General features: G+C 37.2%; 1 protein-coding gene across 2 annotated transcripts in view; it reads left to right on the top strand.

The window, feature by feature from the left end:
- Lrrc6 (leucine rich repeat containing 6) overlaps positions 1-19,330 on the top strand; it is a 107,360-nt gene that overhangs the window by 67,087 nt on the left and 20,943 nt on the right. The window lies entirely within an intron of this gene.

The raw sequence follows: 19,330 nt of genomic DNA, 5'->3' as shown, positions 1-19,330 counted from the left end.
TGCAATCTCAGATGCTACCCTGGTCTGGGACAGACTGTGATACACTGTGGACCCATAAGATGCACAAACATCACAGCCCTGAGCACACTATCAGGCTCCTGGAGGTCCCCCGCCACCCCAGGTGCTCCCATAACATGCTCTCTTATCTCCTTCAGGTTTCTGCCATTTTATCATGGAGACCTTTCGTGACCTGTGTTTAAAAAGCATCTTCACCCGTACCTCAGCACTCTTTACCCTCTTTCCTCCTGTATCTTTCTTTGTAGAATGTACTGACAGAAGGTTCTTTATTTTCTCCAAGAAGAACTCTGACTTCAGGAGCAGTTTTTTCCCTGGCATAGAGAACAGAGCCTGAAAAAGAGTAAATGTTTAATTTTTGTTCTAAATGAGTGAACACATTAACTGCACTTTAACATGTAAAACATGAGTCTTTCATAGTTACCAACTACTTCCAAGAATTTCTGATATTTCTGGCTATTTTTTCCATGTGTATTATTATTCCAGATTAATTTTAAAATAAGTTTATGAAATTCTGCCTCCAAAAAAGGACATTGTAATTTATGTTGTTATAGATTTGGAGGCACTGGAAAGACATGAATAAAGGAATGGACTCTGGAGCCAGAAAAGCTGTGTTAAATTTTTAATACTTTTCCCAGGCAACTCTGTGACCTTGAAAAACTATTAATTTTTTTGTGTTCTGATTGACTCTTCATCCAAAAATAATATAAATGATAATTCAGACCTCAAAAGATTGTTCTGATAAGCATGTAAATTAATATAAGTAGACTACCTAGAACAGTGCCTGGCATATAATATGTGCATCAATAATTACTTTAGTAGTGTTTATTTCTATTAGTTAATATTGTTTTACAATTATCATCCTTGTCCATTTCCTATTGCTATAACAGCACACCTGATGCTAGGTAAGTAATAAAGAAAGAGTTATTTGATTCACAATTCTGGCAGCTGGAGAGTATGAGCAAAGTGGCACTGGCATCTGGAAAAGTCTTCATAGTGTGTCAGAGACGACATACAATGGGAGCAAAAGAGAGAAAACTGTAGAGGTTGCCTGACTAAGACAGGAAGAACGAAAGCAGAGGTCATGCTAGCTCTTTTACAGCAACTGCTCTAGGGAACTAATCCTTCCACAAAGCCTGTGTTATTCCCTTCACAGGATTGTTATGACCCTGTCACCTCCCACTACTTCTCATCGCTCAAAGGCTGCACTGTCTTTTACTATCTCTGCATTGAAGCCGAATCTTCAATATGGGTATCAGCTGGGATGAACCACATTTATATCAAAGCAATTGCAATTGTGCTGAATTTGTAGATTGCAGTATGACTGAGTGGATATATTGCTCTTATCACAACTGAATTTCCAGTAATGAATGTTTCTCCATTATTACTCTTATGACCCCCAGAAGATGTTTTTAGTCTTTCTTTCTATAGCTGTTCCATATTTTCTAAAGTTTATGTATAGACACCATGCACATGATCTTAGTTCCTTTTTGAGTAAGATTATTCTCCTTCACATTTTCTAAAAGTATATGCTTGCCCTTCAGCCTATTTTTTAGATGTGGAGTCAGACAAAGTTATATGTACAAAGACAATCTTGTCATCATCAGCCTGGGAATATTTGGCATATGATCTCACCACAGTCCAACTTAACAAGATTTAACTGAAAATTTGCATTCACAGAGAGGCTTGTTCATTTGCATCAGTTAAGCTTGCATCTAGATTCTCAATTGCCAACTTACAGGAACACTCCAAGAATCATGATTTCCTTTGGGTGTTCTTGCAGAGTAATTAACTGGGATGGAGGAAGTTGCCATCTTAACTGAAAAGCAAAATGCAGTGAGGTACCTCGGTTCGCACACTTAATTCTTTCCACATCCTGGTTGGAAACTGTACTGGATGAGAATTGAGTCAAATTATCCCATATATGTGTGTTAGATTCTATTTCCACTTGCCTTGGAGAGAGACTTTTTCCTTTTGCTGCTTTCCTCTCTGTACTGATTCACTGAATTTTGCCTCTATACATTATATTAAAGAACATGCTGAAATATTTTTCTTCTGAAAACAAAAATAACAAAGTAAAAACATTCCCCTGTACTTACCTTACTGCTTGCTAGCAACTCCTAAAACAGTCATTTTTATTTGCTGTTTCCCCTCTTCTCAGATAGGCCCTGAATCCACCTCTCCATCTGTACTGCACTGAATAATCTGAGGCCTCCAATCATGTCATGGTCCCACATCTTGCGGTCATCCATCATCTTCCTGTCTGATGTTTTAGCAGCTTTCTCCACTATCCCTCAGTCTCACCATTTCCAGCCCCTGTTCACGTGGCTTTATTTTTTAAAAATATGCATCATTTTATTTTTTTATGTATGTTTTAATAGTACCTTCCCAGCATTTGATACTGGTTGATTTCTTGATGATAGTCATTCTTTCTGGAGTGAGATATAATCTCAGTGTTGCTTTAATTTATATTTCTCAAATATCCAGTGATGCTGATACACTTGATACAAGAACTTTTTTCACAGTCTGTCGGTTGTGTCTTCACTCTGTTGGTGTTTTTATCTACATAAAATGTGCTTAATAAGATGAGATCCCAGTTGTTGATTCTTTGTGATATTTCCTGTGCAACTGGGGTTTTGTTTGTAAAGTTTTGCTCTTTTGTTTGTAAAGTCTGTGTCTTCCAGAGTTCTACTTGTTCTCTCTTCCACAAGCTTTAGTGTTTCTTTTTTAATGTTTAGACCCTAGATCCATTTCAATTTTAGTTGAGTGCACAGTGAGAGATATGGGTCTAGTTTTAATCTTTGGCATGTGGAAAACCAGTTTTCCAGCACCATTTTTCAAAGAGGCTGTATTTCTTTCAGGGAAGATGTTTGGACCCGTTGTCAAAGATAAGGTGGTTGAGTGTGTTTGGAGTTGTTTCTGCATCTTTTAGTCTGTTCCATTGATCCTCAGGTATATTATTTTTGACAGTACCATGCTTTTATCACTGTAGCTTTGTAGTATAATTTCAAGTCAGGGAGTGTAATACCTCCAACCTTGCCTTTGTTGCCCAGAATTGCTTTTGCTAGTCTAGGTGTCCTCTGGTTCCAAATGAATTTTAGGACTGTTTTCTCTAATTCTGTGAGGTATGCTATTGGTATTTTGATTGGGATTGCATTAAATTTGTATAACAATTTTGAATGTATGGCCATTTTAATTATACTGATTTTTTCCTTTTCCAGGAATAAGGGATGTCTTTTCATTTTCTGATAACATCTTGGACCTTCTATTTTACAGCACTTTAGTTTTGATGTGTACGTCTTTTACTTCCTTTATTAGATTGATTCCTAGATATTTTTTTGATTTGGATGGTATTGTGAAAGGTGTGGTTCTTCTAATTTCTCTCTCAGTGAATTTGTTATTTATATACAGGAATGCCATTGATTTTTGAGTGTTGACTGTGTATCCAGCAACACTACCAAATTTGGTTATTAAATCTAGAAGTCTTGGTGGAGTTTTTGGGGTCTTAAATAAAGATAATTTAACACCTTCCTTTCCTATTCTTATTCCTTTTATTTCTTTCTTATATCTAATTGCTCTAGCTAATGTTTTGAGAACTACCTGGAATAGGAGTGGTGATAGTGGACATCCCTGTCTTCTTCCTGATTTCAAAGTGAAAGCTTTCATTTTTTGATGGTTTAGTATGATGTTGGCTGTTGTTTTATCACAGACAGCTTCTGGCAGATTGAGGTAAAGTGCATCTATTCCAATTTTCTGTAGGTTTTTTTTATCATAAATGAGTGTTGGACTTTTTGAAGTTTCTAAAAGAACATAATTTCTTCTAAATGTTCATGTAATTTTTCTTCTTGGCTCTGTTGATATGGTGTATTACATTTATTGATTTTCATATGCTAAACCATCCCTGCATCCCTGGGATGAATCTTACTTGGTCATAGGGTATAATTTTCTTGATATTTTGCTACATTCTGTATCTTACTGAGGATTTTTGTACCTATTTTCATTAGGATTGGCCTGTAACTCTCTTTTTTTTTGTTGAATCTTTCTCTGGTTTTGGTATCAAGGTAATGCTTGCTTTCAGGAATAAGTTTGAGAGTATTGCTTCCATTTCAAGTTCATTAGAGTTTGAAGTGCATTAGATCTCCTGTAAATTTCTGGTAGAATTCAGCAATAAATCCATCAGGTGCTGGGCTTTTCTTTGTTGCCAGGTGTTTAATTACATATTCAATTTCACTGACTGATACTGGGTTATTTAGAATCTTTATATCATCTTGATTCAGCTTTGATAATTTATATGTATCTAGAATTCTATCCATTACTTATTTATTTTCTATCTTATTAGAATACAGATTCTCAAAGTGGGTATTAATGATCTTCTGGATTTCTGCAGGATTCATTGTGATTTCACTCTTTTCATGTCTAATTGCACGGGCTAGAGTCTTCTTTCCTGTCTTTTTGGTAAGATTGGCTAAGGTTTTCTCAATTTTGCTTAATTTTCCAATTACCTAACTCCTTAATTCATTGATTCTTTGTACTGTTTTCTGAGTCTCAATTGATTATTTTCTGCTCAAATTTTTATAATTTCCTCCCTCATATAAGCTTTGAACTTCATCTGCTCTTCTCTTACTAGAAGGTTGAGTTTCAACATTAGGTTATCGATTTCAGCTTGTTCTGTTTTTCTGATGTGGGAATTTACCCCTGTAAATTTCCCACATAGGACTTCTTTCACTGAGTCCCATAATTTCCAGTATATTGTATTGGCATTATTGTTTAATTATAGAAATTGTCTGATTCCTTCTTTAATTTCATATATGACCCACTGGTTTTTAAGGAGGGTGTTATTTAATTTCCATGTGTTTAGTAGTTTCTGTTATTTCTTTTTCTATTGATTTCCAATTTCGTTGTACTACCATCTGATAATATGCATAGGACAATTTTAATTCCTTTACATTTACTTAAGCATGTTTTATGAGCTATTATGTGGTCTATTTTGCAACTGAGAAGATCTATTTTGCAACCCCATATGCAACTGAGAAGAACATATATTCTGATGTTGTGGGGTGAAACACCCTGTAAACATCTAATAAGTCTATTTGTTTAAAAATTTAGTTCAGTTTTGATATTTGTGTGTTGAATTTTTGTCTAGTTCTGTTTGTTTGTGACAGTGGGGCATTGAGGTTCCCCATTACAACTGTATTAGTGCTTATTTGAATTGTCATGTCCATTAATATTTGTTTTATATAGTTGGGTGTCCTGGTATTTGGTGCATATATATTTATGATTGTTATTGCTTCCTCTTGGATCGTTTCCTTAACAAGGATGTAATAACTTTTTTTGTCTCTTCTAATTAGTCTTGGCTTGAAATCTACTTTATCCGCAAACAGAATATCTATCCTTGCTTTTTTGCATGTTCTTGTCACATGAAGTATTGTTTTCCATCCTTTGACTTTCAGTGTATGAATTATTTTTAGTTAAATGTGTTTCTTGTGTAATGCATATTGCTTGATCTTGTTCTTTGATCTGTTCTGCCAGTCTGTTTCTTTTGATGATGAATTAAGACCATTTATATTGATGGCTGTAACTGATCGATATTGACTTCTCTTTGTCATTATATTATTTTTCTCTTGTTGCTTCCATTTCTTTACCCTCTGTTTAATTACTTCAGTTGCCTGGAAGATTCATTCTGTTGGGGGTCCTAAAGTTGTGATCTTTGTTATCTCTTTCTGTAATCTCCTTTGGAACATTTTGGCATGCTGGTTTTGTGATCATGAATTTCTTCAGGTGTTCTTTGTCATGAAAGTATCTTACTTCTCCATCAATTTTGAAAGATAGCTTTGTAGGTTACATCAATACGGGTTGGGGTTGTTTTCTTTTAGAGCTTGAATACTTCACTCCAAGCTCTGTTTGACTTTAAAGTTTGTGTTGAGAAGTCCGCTGTAATTCTGATGGGCTTTCCTTTATAAGTGATTTGTTTCTCTACAGCTTTTTAAATATTCTGTTCTTGCGTTGAATTTCTGGAATTCTGTGTAATGCCTTGGGGTAGTTTTTTTATCCTAGCTAATTGGAGTTCTATATGCCTCACTTATTGGTATATCAAATTCTTTTTCCATGTTTGGGAAGGTTTCTGCCATTACTTCTGTGAACAGGTTTTTTATGTCATTTGTGCTATTACTTGCTTTTTTGGTGATTCTGATCCATTTTATGTTATTATGCTTTGCATTATCTGGTATCTGTAGACAATTTATGATAATAATTAGCCTTTTCCTTTCCCATCCATAACCCTTTTATTTCTTTCTTCTGTTTAACTGCTTTGTCTAATGTTTTGAGAACTATGTTGAACAGCAATGGTGATAGTGTGCAATTATCCTGATTATAGAGTGAAATGTTTCAGCTTTTGATCATTTAATATTATGTTGGCCATTGGTTTGTCATAGATGGCTTTTATCAGATTGAGAAAAAGACCTTCTATTCCATTTTTCTTCAGGGTTATTTTATAAATCATTAATGGGTGTTGGACTTTGTTGGATGTTTTTTCTGTGTCTGCTGATCATGTGGTTATTTGATCTTGTTTCTGCTAACACAGTATATTATGTTGATGTATACATATTTTGAACCATCCCTACATCCATGGAATGAATGCTACTTGGTCATAGTATATAATCCTTTTGAAAATTTGCTGCATTCTCTTTGCATTCTTTTTGAGGATTTTAAAAAATCTATGTTTATTAGAATTCAGTCTATAGTTATCTTCTTTGGTTGAGTCTTTTTCAAGTTCTGGTATCAGGGTAATGCTTGCTTAGAGATGTTACTTTGGGAGTATTGCTACACTTTCAATTTCATTGAAGAGTTTGAAGAGGACTGGCACTAGATCTTCTGTAGTGTTCTTGTAGAATTTCATATGCAAATGTATCAAAATGGGCATTTCAGAACAAAATGATCATTTTTATTGTTTTTGCTTTTTTTTGTCTACATTGTTGGTATTTTGCTATTGTTTTTTTATTATTCTCCTTAAAAAAAAAAAAAAAAAACCTTGAGTTTTCTTGGTAGTTTTTTTTTTAAATTACATCTTCAACTTCATAGACTGATACTAAATTATTCAGGATTTTTGTATCTTCTTGCTTAATGTTGGTTATATGTTTGGTAGTAATCTACCCATTTCTTATGAATTTTTCATTTTATTAGAAAATTCTGTTATATCTTATGTCTAGGTTCCCCACAAAACCTCATACATTCATAGATGGGGCTTTTCTGAAATGGCTGGATCTATAGTGTGTGATGCTGGGATAAAGAGTGTGATACTAGCATTACTACATTAGTCCACTGATTGGTTTATTATAGTTATGTGTCTGGATAATGGGAATGATCATCCTAGGTGTGGCTGGCACCAACCAAAAATTGGGTAACCTGGGAGGGATAAATGGGAGAGTCAAACTGCTACTTTTCTGCCACTGCATCCTCCCTTCTCTGTGATCCCCCTGTCCTATGACCTCATGCCCAGAGCCAGTCTACTATGGACTAAAACCTCTGCAAACTGTCAACTGGTATAAATCTTTTCTCCTTTAACTCTTTGTGTCAAATACTTTTGTTTCAACAAGAGAAAAGTAACTAGAATGAATTTTGGCACTAGAGAAGTGGGGTGATTGCTATGACTATATCTGATCATGTGACTCAGGAGCCTTTAGAACCGACTTGTGAGAAGAGTTTGAAAAGGCTTGAAGATGCTGGCTCATGAAGCAACCCTAGAATGCTGTGAGCTGAACTTGATGGGAAATTCTCTTCAGAGTTCAGAAGACCAGAATGCTGGTAGAAATGCATCTGGTAAAGCCCAGGCTGTAGAAGTTTCAGTGAGGAACAAGGACTTCATTGGTTGTTGGACTCCAGACCATGTGTACTGTGCATTTGCAAAAAATTTGTGTGCACTTTGCTCCTGTCTAGAGACTTTGCTTGAGATTGAGGTTAAGGAGACTGAAGTAATTAGTTTGCCAGAAGAAATTTCAAAGCAGTCTAAGATTGAGGCAGTGTTGTAGCTACTGTTGGAAACTTTTATCCAGGCCTATCTTGAGAAGCAAGAACAAAGAATCCAGCAGAATGATTTAAAACATTTTCAGTATGTCCAGCAATAAAGCTCCAATAAAGCTTCAGGCTGGAAAGATATTGCAGAGGAAAACTTGGTTGCTGGGAAGAAAGAGAACAATAGAAAGGATGGGCTGAGGACATTACAAGAACCAGCAGGATTTCATCTTTTTCATCTTCAAAATTGCAAAGGTGAAGGAAGTTGCCTTGAGAAGAGAGACCTAGATCACCATATTTCAGAATGTCAGCAGCCTAAGGAAGTTGTTCCTTGGTATTTGGTTCATAGACACTTAATCCCTACAGCTAAGAGACAAGGAAGATGACTCCTGCTTCAGCTGGCAGCAAACATTGACATGGTACTGGTTTTATGCGCACACAGAATGCAAGAGTTGTACTGTAAGGAAAGCTTCCACCCAGAATTCAGAAGGCCTGGGAGGTCAACTGGTGTGCCCCTGAGAAGGCAGTATGTGAAACTGTGTGAAGACAAGGATACAGTGGAGACCCTAGAAAGTTGGAGAAACCAGGAATATGGAACATTTGAAGAAAGCTGGAAGGAATAAGCAAAACCTGCCCAAGAGGGAAGCCATAAGAGCTACAGTCACTGACAGTGCCATAGGGGTGGAGCCACTGAAGCCCTTTGGAGTTCACATCTTGCCACAGATTACCCTTGGATGCTGGACATGGAACTATGGGATTTAATATTTGCCCTGCTGGATTTTGGACTTGCATTGGTCTCTTCTTTCCTATCCCATATGGAATAGGAATGTTGTGCCATTATGTGTTGGATGTGTTTACCTTTCTTTTTATTTGTACAGAGGGCTCACAGCAAAGACTTTTTCTTAAATCTCGGGGACTTTGGACTTGGACTTTCAGCATTGCTGAAACTGTTAGGACTTTGGCAAGTCTTAGAGATTTGCATAAAGGGTTGCATATGAGTTATTCAGGGACGAAGGGCAGAATGTTATGGTTTGTATCTGTATGTCCCTCCAAAGACACATGTGATAATAAGTAGGGCTTTCTGGGGGTGGCTGGATCTATCGTGTGTGATGCTGGGATTAAGGGTGTGTGATTATTACAATTATGAAACAATGTAGTATTGATTGATTGGTTTAACATAGTTGTGGGTATGGATTATGGAATGCCCACCCTGGATGTGGGTGGTACTACACAAAAGGCAAATTAGCCTGGAAAGAACAAAGAGGAGAGGCAAGATTCTGCTGCTGCTGCTGCTGCTGCTGCTGCTGCTGCTGCTGCTGCTTGTCTGCCACCACCTCCTGCCTGCTGCATGATGCCCTTTGGCCATGCTACCATGCCTTGGAGCCGGCCATCTGTAGACTGAAACCTCTGAAAACTGTCAGCTGAAATAAATCTTTACTTCTTTAACTTCAGGATCAGATACTTTGTCTTAGGAATGAGAAAAGTAACTAAGACATACAAGTTCTCAAAGTAGTTACCAATGATTTTCTGGATTTCTGCACAATCCATTGTAATTTTGCCCTTTTCATTTCAAATTGTGTGGATTTGGGTCCTTTTTTTCTTTTTTCTTTTTCTTTTCCTTTTTTTTTTTTCTTTCTTTTGAGGTAGGGTCTCACTGTGTAGCCCAGGCTGGCCTCAAACTCAAAGCAGTCCTACTGCCTCAGCCTCCAGAGTGCTGGGGTTACAGGCATGTTCCACCATGCCCGGCTTCTTTCCTTATTTTGATAAAATTGGCTTAGAGTTTGTCTATTTTGCTTAATCATTCAAAGAACCAACTCTTGAACCCATTGATCCCTTATGTTGTTTTTGAGTCTCAACTGCACTAATTTCTGCTCTGATCTTTATAGTTTCCCTCCTTATACTAGTTTTGAGCTATGGTTGCTTTTTCTAGAACCTTGTTGTGCATTATACAGTTATTTACTTGAGCTTGCTCTGTTTCTTGATTTTGGAATTCAGCAGTATACACTTTCCTTTTAGGACTGCTTTCACTGTTTCCCATGGGTTCCAGTATGTTGTATTGGCATTGTCATTTGATTGTTACAACTGTCTAATTTCTTCATTAATTTTACTTGTAACTCATTAATTGTTCAAGAGGCTAGCATTTAATTTGCATGTGTTTGCATTGTTTCTGTGGTATCTTATGCATGAGATAATTGTGCATAAGATAATTTCAAATCCATTGCATTTACTTAAACATGCACTATGGGTTAGTGTGTGGTCTATTTTGAAGGGAATCCCGTGTGCTTCTGGGAAGAATGTGTATTCTGTTGTTGTTGGGTAGAACACTCGGTAGATATATATTCAATCCATTTGTTCAAAGGTTTGGTTCAATTCTATTTTTTCTGTGTTCATTTTTTGAATAGTTGATCTGTCCGTTTGTGACCATGGGGTATTGAGGTGTACCCCATTATAATTGTATTCATGCTTATCTAATATTTCATTAGTCTTCATTTTATGAAATTGGATGTAGTAAAATTTTCTATGTATGTAGCTGTGATTGTTATATCTTTCTGTTGAAGTGTTACGTTAACCAGTATGTACTGAACTTATTTGCCTCTTCTGATCACTTTTGGCTTGAAATCCACTTTGTCTGGAATTAAAATAAATACTCCTTTTTTTCTTGTTCCTGTTGCATGGAATGTTGTTGTCTATCCTTTGATTTTTCAGTCTATGAATTCCTTTCGGATGAAATGTATTTCATGTACCCAGCATATTGTTAGATCTTATTTCTTGATCCATTCTTCTAATCTGTTTCTTTTGACTGGTGAATTGAGACCAATCACATTGATAACTATAACAGATATGTATTGACTTATCCTTGACAAGATATTTTATGCTGCTGTTTCCATTTTTTTTACCTTTAACTTTCTTCATTACCTTCTATTTAATTGCTTGCCTTGCCTGACAGATTTACTCTATCAGCCTTTGTGGCATAGTTTTCTTCATTGTCTTTAGGATATCCCTGGGAATTTTTTGGAGTGCTGGTTTTGTGGTCATGAGTTTCTAAAGTGCCCTTTTACATGGAAGTCTGTTATTACTCTATACATTATTTTTTAAAAATTTAATTTAATTTAATTTAATTTTTTGTTTTCTGGTATTGGGATTCAAACTCAGGACATTGTGCTTGCCAGGCAGGCACTTGTACCACTGAGCTGTATCCCTAGCCCCTTACTCCATACATTTTAAAAGATAATTTTTGCAGAATTGATCAATCTGGATTGGAAGCTGTCATCTTGCAGAGCTTAAAATACTTCACTCCAAGCTCTTCTTGACTTTAGGGTTAGTGGTAAGAAGTCTGTTGTGATTCTGTTGCGTTGTCCTTTATGTGTGATTTGTTTTTCTCTAATAGCTTTTAAAATTATGTTTTGTGTTGGATTTCCTGAACCTTGTGTGTGATATATTTTGGTTCTTTTCTGATCATGACTATTTGAAGTTCTACATCCCTCCCTTATCTGTATTTCAAATTCTTCTCTATGCCCGGAAATTGTTCTGCTATTATTTCTGCAAACAAGTTTCTTATTTCTTCTGTTCTATCTTCTGAGTTTTAATTAATTCTAATTAATCTTAGATAAGTCTACATTGCATCATCTAGCTGCTGCTCAATGCATTTTTATGTTCCCTTATTATTTTTTAATGTATTTCTCATAGCTGATCACCAAACACAGTCCTGTCTTCTTGAATTGATACTTTGTCTTCACATTGATTGATTCTGCTGCCTATACTTCCAAAATATTTTTTAATCTCCTGGATTTGTGTTTGAGAAACTGTCTTCAAATTATTTCCTATGCTGGGAATTCATGGTTTGGATCTCCTTTTTGGCCCTCAATAGTATTTTTTATTGGTTTTCTGATTATTGTTTTATTAGGATCATTATCTCTTTAATTATATTTGTTGTAAATTTGCAAAATGTCTTATTGATCTGTTTTATTGCCTCCAGTGTTACTGTTTCAAGTTTTTGAATGTATGACTTTTGATTTCTTATTCCTTGATGTCTCCTGAATCTGCTTTGGGGGAGTTGGGAGCTTTTGGAGGCATTTTGCTTCTGTGTTTTTCCTCATTTTTTATAGTTTTGTTTATTTGTTTTCCATGCTGAGAATTATAGATTACTTATGGTGGGGTAGCTTTATTGCCAGTATCAAGAACTCTTTAGGTAATATCAACTTTTCAGATATGTCTTCTAGTTTGTCCCAGGATCCAACCACCTCCATTTATTAGAGAGGGGAGGTTGCAGCCTATTTGGTCCTGTACCTAGCACTTTGGTAATAGGATGCAGTATTTTTTATGACCTCAGGTGATCTAGATATTGACACACAGAGAAAACCAATTGACAGTAATAATTATGTCACATTGGCTAAAGTAGTAAAAATAGCAACAACAGTAGCATCAAATACAAACTAGATAATGGCAAACTATAATAACTAACACTGTACCTCTTTTTAACCATAGAAACAAAATCTATATAGTACAGACTCTAAGATAAACTATTTATATACAGTCAATATCTACTCAATAGAGTAATTTTACTACCATTAACAGTAGAACAATGTTTAACTATAGTAAGATATAGTTAACTATTCATAAGGGTTAATGGCTATACTAGTAAAGAGAGCTGTGTGGAAATGGTGGTGTGAAAAATAATAGAATTTGAAAAATTAAGCAATGAAAAATGGGAAGAAGGTGGAAAATTTGAAATAAAAGATACTATTAAGTAGTAAAAAATAGTAATATTAGATAATAGAAACAGGAAAAAACAACTAGGAAGTGAATAATAATAAGTAGAGATTAAACTAGAGGTAAATCAAAGGAAGTACTAAGGACATTAATTGAAAGATAGTGAGAAAAGGAGAGAGAGAGACAGAGAGACAGAGAGAGACAAAGGAGGACCTAATCAGACCAATAAAACAAAGTAATATTTTAAAAGGGAACAATAAAATAGGTGATAAAACTCCAAACTTCACCCCCCATAGAATACTATGGGGGGATACTTCTGGGTCTATGAGAGAAAGGCAAAACAAAACAAAAAAAAAGAGGTCAAAAGAAGAAAATGGGGGAAAAAAAGAAAATATTTCTTGTACATTTATAGAAAAAGGTTTTTCTTTCAGAACCTATGGTCTTTAATTCAATGAGTGACATCCCTCCCTTCCCCTCTTTACAGCTGTGGGTTTGTGTGGTGAACTCTCTCTTCATAGGCTCCCCCATCTGTAGACATTTGTCTGTGGAAATTGCTCAAGCTGGTATATGGGCCCAGGAAAGGTGTGGGGCATTGGATTCTGAGTGAAGACTTGAGTAGGCTTGGGGTACTTGGAATGTATTCTAGCTAGTTGGGGAGCAATGCTGAGTACCTGGGATACTTCTGGGTGTATGGGACCAGCTCAGAATACCAGATGAGGCTTGTGCTGGGCCAGGGCTCTCAGTAGAGACACAGGTACTCCCAGGACTTGCCTGGGGAGATTCTGGCAGGCCCAGGGAGGGTACTGGGTACAGATTGGAGTCTCATGTGGGCCTGGAACATTGGGCCAATCAAGCAGGCCTTTAACCAGTGCTGAGAGCCACACAGAACTCCAGTGTGGGGTTGAGTGGGGGCTCCAGTAGGCTCAGGGAACCAGGCAGAGACTCATGTGGGACTGAGGCTTCCTGTGGAGACTCAGGCTGCCAAGAGCTAATGCTGGATGTCAGATAATCTCCAGCAAATCTAAGGGTGGCAGTGCGGTAGTGAGAATTGGGTGTGGATTTAGGTGTTCTGGGGGGCAGGAACATACTCAAAAGGACTGGTATTAACTCCGTGTGCCAGATGGATATTCTAGTTGATGTGGGGACAATTTGAGGTGCTCAGCAGTGACAGAGAAGGTATTAAAACATATCGCCCCAGTCCATTGTCTAAAGAAGAACAAAGGGAAGCAAGAGGGGAGGGGAGCAACTGTGGCCAGCCAAGCCAAGTCGCCCCTCCAGCTGGCACAGGAAAAATGACTCAGGTGCTTCCCTGTCACACAAAGAAGCATAGTATTTGCAAGTAATTGTTTTTCTTCAATTTTAAAAAGTTCTCTCTTTTCAGAACCTCCAGCCTTATCTCCTAACCTTGTTGGATTCCCACTGGACTAGTTGGCTTGACTTTTCTCTTTGCTGAACTTCCTAAAGGAACATATGTCCCCAAACAGAAACAGCAGAATAAAAATACAGTAGATGCCCAGTGAAGACCAGGCCTTGGTGCTCAGAAGGTTAGACAGATCTTTCTGGGAACTCCTTTCCTCCACAGTTGATCTTGAATCATAGAGGAGTCAGTTTTGAGGTAGTTGGAAGAGACCTCATCTTGCCAGGAGAGGGTCCTAGAGATGAGGGAGAAGGATGCCTCTGGGATGCACACTGGGTAGTGGTGGGGTGCTTACCATGATGAGGGACTCAGGATCTGAGAAACAGTCTAATCTTGAAGGGGATCCATCAGCAGCATATTATCTGTTCATTTCCTTTCTGCATCCCCTTGAAGTATGTATGGTTTTTAGAAAAAAGGCGGGATGATGCCAGCCCTCTCTCTGTTGGTGCAGACATGGCCCAGACTCTGACTGTGGAGACTCTGTGAACTATCTCTTGTAAGATAGTGACACAGCTTCTCAGAATTGCAGAGCTTCCATATAACATGGGCTTTATCCCTCTTTCCTTTGGGATGGGTAATAAGTCACTTTTCTAATTGCTATCCAATGAAGAGGCAAAGGGGAAGCCAGCTATAAACTCAAGACTATTAAGGCACTGTGGAAAGCCATACTTAGCTGCACATCAGTTCTACCTCTGGTACCTTACCACTCCCTCAGAGGCTGAGAACTACACTTCTCCAGCATAGATGAAGAAAGATAGCAGAGTGGTTAGACATAAGAACAAATGCAGTAGATTCTATGTGTCCATCTTTCCACAGTGTTTGAAGTTGAGGGGACACAGCCAAGAAAGGAAGCTGGAGAAAGGAGGTGCAGAAATAGGGCCCCCCAAGATTCAGGAAGCAAGCAGGTCACCCTTCCCAGAGGTGACCTTTACAATGACACAGCCACCTTCAGGTGAAAGAGTGGAGAGGTGGGCAGCAAGGTCAGGATGTGCTGTGGTGGTGAAGGCAGCAAGGCTGGAGACAGGGTCCAGCCACTCTGCATTTCTCAGAACAAGTGGAAATATTCTGCTGTCAAGAAGGGCTAGCATGAGCATCTGAAAGACAGAGGTGTGTGATTCCTTAGAAACCACACAGGATGTCCCAGGACAAAGCTTCAGGACCATCTTGACCCCTCTCTTACTGTCCATGCTTAACACAGCAGCAAAACCTATTGGTTCTGTCTTAAAATACATCCAAGATCTGGCCACCTGTGGCCAACTCCACTGCCACTGACCTGTCCGTGGTGACTAGGTGGCCTCCTGATGAATCATCCCACTTCTTCTCCAGCCCCTCACAGTGTGTTCTCAATCCCTGAACCCAGGAGACTTTAGACAGTGGTGAGATCCTATCCTTCTGCCTGCTCTGCTCAGGATGCTCCAGGAGCTTCCTGTCACTCCTGGAGCACAAGCCTTTGTGGTCAGCAATGCTGGCAAGGTGCCTGCAAGCAGCACTGCCTGCTGTCTGCTCCTCGACTCTCTCCATGAAGCTGCCCACCCCTTGGTGCTGTTCTTCTGGCTCCCCCTTCGTTCTCAGGACCTGTGTACTTGCCATCCTTTCAGCAGGAAGAGTCCATCCCAGCTCACTTGCTCAGCTCCTTTGAGTCTTCCCTCAGCTCTCACCTCCTTAGTAAGGTTTCCCTGATACCTTCCTCACTGCCCACAGCCTCTTGGTTGCCTACTGGTCTTCGTGGCACTTCCATACCACATGTGTTAGATAATTTCTATCTCCCTTCTGCCCCTCTTACTAGAGTATAAGCTCAGGAGCACAATGATTTTTGTGATTGTGTTCAATGCTGAATCCATAGGACCTAGAAAATTGTCTGACTAATAACAAATGCCTCCATGAATGTTGAATGAATGAATGACAAGAACAATCGTGAACTTTTAAAAGTAAATAAAGGCTATTTCCCAATGAGACTATCTCTACTCAGATTGTAAAAAGCTATTTCCTTTTTAAACATCATTGTCATTCCTGGTGCTTATCCTAACTTAATAAAATTTCCTTCTCAATTTTAGGCTACGGTGTATGCATGATCTTCCACGGGGCACTGTCAGATACATTACACTTGACAACTGTGAAAAAAGTTTGAAAGAGCTGGTTGCTAGGATTTGTTTTCTACTTTTATTTCAAAGGCTGTATAACTGTCAATATTCATTTATATATGAATAATCATTAATTGTACTCTAAAGTTTTCCTTGGGCCAGGGATATAGCTCAGCAGCACAAATACCTACCTGGCAAGTGCAAGGTCCTGAGTTCAATTCCTGGTACCAAAAAATAATAATAAAATGAAATAAAATTTTCCTCAGACAACTTCAATAGCTTTGGAATCAAAGCAGTACTCTTTATCCTTTTCTTTTCCTGATCAGTATGTTTAAAATTAAATTTTTTTGCTGCAGTTTTGCATATAATATAGAATATACTTCAAAATGTTTGACTTACACAAATATTTTTATGTGATTAAAGGATTTTAAAATAATGTGCCAATGCCCACTTCAGTGTTTTGTAACGTTGTGGGTTAATGACTTTTTTAAAGTAAGGAGACTATCTTGTTTCTCTTCTTATTTTAATAGGTTCATGGAATTATGCACTTTTTTTAGTAAAGTCAGTTGTAATATAGCTAAGAAATAAGTCTTGAATCAAAATACCAACAATGGATTTGGATACATATAAGCATATATACATATATATGTATGTACACATACATAAACTTCCTCTAATGACAGGGGATAATAGGAAACAACTAATTTTAGTTGTTTCATCACTAATATCCATTACAGGAGCCATACTTTGCATATTTAAGTGTTAAATGCTGCTATTATGGATAATTAACTAATGAATGTAAACACCAGAAATATGTAAAAAGACGAACAATTTACAAGTGAACAAATTCCTCTGAAGTTGCTATGAAAATTGTTAGAAAATAGTATTTTGTTATAATTGCATGGCCAGGTCTCATTACTAAGCATACTATTAATACAGTCTGAGTCAACCTTCCTCACTTTCCAAATCATATAACTGGCTTATGTCATGGCACAGTGGACTCTGAAGAATGTAGACAGTTTGGAAGTTTTATGAGGAAAAAGTGTAGAGCAGTTTTTAGAAATTATTTACAAGGCATAGGTGAAGATGCTAAATTTGTATACTTAAGCAAAATGATGATAGGGAGAAGACAAGCTAGCTGTATACATAAATAAGTTATATGAAAGTTAAAAATATCAGATGAGGGAATTATTTAGTATATTAGGGTGATCACACATAGACATAGGGTGCTAGAACTCAGAAATAGAAACTTTTTAGAAAATTCTGAAACACTTTAGGCAGTTACTAAATTATTAACTAACTAATTAAAATACTTGTTAAATTCAACTAACACTCATTAAGTACTTTGGCACAGACGAAGCTCTGTGTGGATTACAGAAGAGAAAGGAAAATATGGTGTGTGTTCCAGGTACTCCTGCCTGTCCCCTCCTTGTTGCACTGTTGGCTGTCACCCTCTGCAGGTTCAGATCTGCCCTTCCCCTGGTTTTTAAGTCCCATTTTTGAATAGGCTCAGGCTATTGTAAGTCTTTCTCTTCCCCCTTAGATTTGAAATTGTGTTGCTGGCTCAGAGACCAGTGTCATAATCATGACTTCTGGGGTCTCTATGGCTCATCAGATGCCTTTTTCCTTTGCATTAGACACAGCACCTGCAGGACCCAGGACAACAGGAAACCTTAGCCTGCAGAATCCCCACCACGTCCCCATTCATAGTCATAACAGGCAGGAACAGGAATCTCCCGAAGCCTTTTATTTCTAGTCTGTTGAATTCACTTACTAATCCCAGAAATAATAATCTACATTATGCTAGGTATGTATGCTGTGTTCTTACAAAAGCAAAGATAATGGTTGATTTGTGAAGACTTAGGTCCACCCAGGCAGCGTTCTTGCAGAATTAGGATGGAAGCTGTGATATGCTGCTCAGACGTTGCCCTGAACTGAAGACCTAGTGAGGGATTCTCATTTCCAGCCCGGCCACATCACCTGTCCATTGACCCTGTGCTGCCGAGACGCTGTCACCACCCCCTAGCATATTCAGTGCTTTTGTATAAAGAGTTTTGATTTTAACACAGCTTCAAGAGGTTGCAAAAATTATGTTTTTCCTGGGTGGAAATAGTAAAGATGATACAAAAAGAAAATTGTATGATTTATATAACTCAGATTAAAACATGAAAATACTAAAATTATGGTAGGAAGAACAAACATAGACACTTTTTCATAAACCTCAAACATATACTTTGTATTTTATTCACATTGATACTTAACGTTTTCAGGGAAAAACTAGATTTAAATCAAAATGTGTAAGTTACAAGATGTTATAGAAAGTAATAGCGAACAAAAGTCAATAGATTTATGTTACAAAAACATCAGAAAAAACATAAAAAGCTGAAAAGCTCTAAGAAATTAATAGAATAAAAATCATTTATGCCATTAAGCTTGTAGGAGCACCTCTGAATCTAAACGGCACAGAAAATAGATAAGAAAGAGAAAGGTGTATTAGGGGAATGCAAGCAAAACTTAGAGTGGTTAAGGCAAGATTGATATCAGATGATAGAATTTAGAGCAAATCAACATTAAATAAGACAGTGAGAACCATTCTACTGTCACAAAAATACTATAAAGTAAGGATACAACCATTGTACTCATTAGATTGCATATTATTTGTGCATAAAGCATAAGATCTTAGAAACATGAGGTGATATCAACAGAATCTGATGTTAGGTTTCTGAACAATTTTTCTCTTTTATTGATCTTATCAAAGAATATGACCATTTGTTATTTGAACAATGTAATAATTCTGAATATCCATGTGCCTTATGCTTAGGCTAAATCTCTCCTTATAAAACAGTGATAATTTAAGAGTCCATAATAAACAAAACCCTATGTAAACCTTCATCTCAAAAACAAAAATTACACTGAATAAGCAACAGAAATAAAAGTGAGTGTAAGATAGAAGGTAAACTAAGAAAAAAATCAGGAAAATCAAAATGCTATCCTAGTCTGCTATTATACCACAAAGGAAATAAAAATATAATTGCATGTTATTTGGAAAATACTAGTGTTAGTAAATATAGGCATTAGAGTCAAAGATGCTTTCTATGTA

The sequence above is a fragment of the Chinchilla lanigera genome, unplaced genomic scaffold (assembly GCF_000276665.1).
Source record: "Chinchilla lanigera isolate Chin_1 unplaced genomic scaffold, ChiLan1.0 scaffold00060, whole genome shotgun sequence".
In the NCBI taxonomy this organism is placed as follows: Eukaryota; Metazoa; Chordata; class Mammalia; order Rodentia; family Chinchillidae; genus Chinchilla; species Chinchilla lanigera.
This window is presented reverse-complemented; position numbering and strand designations above follow the sequence as displayed.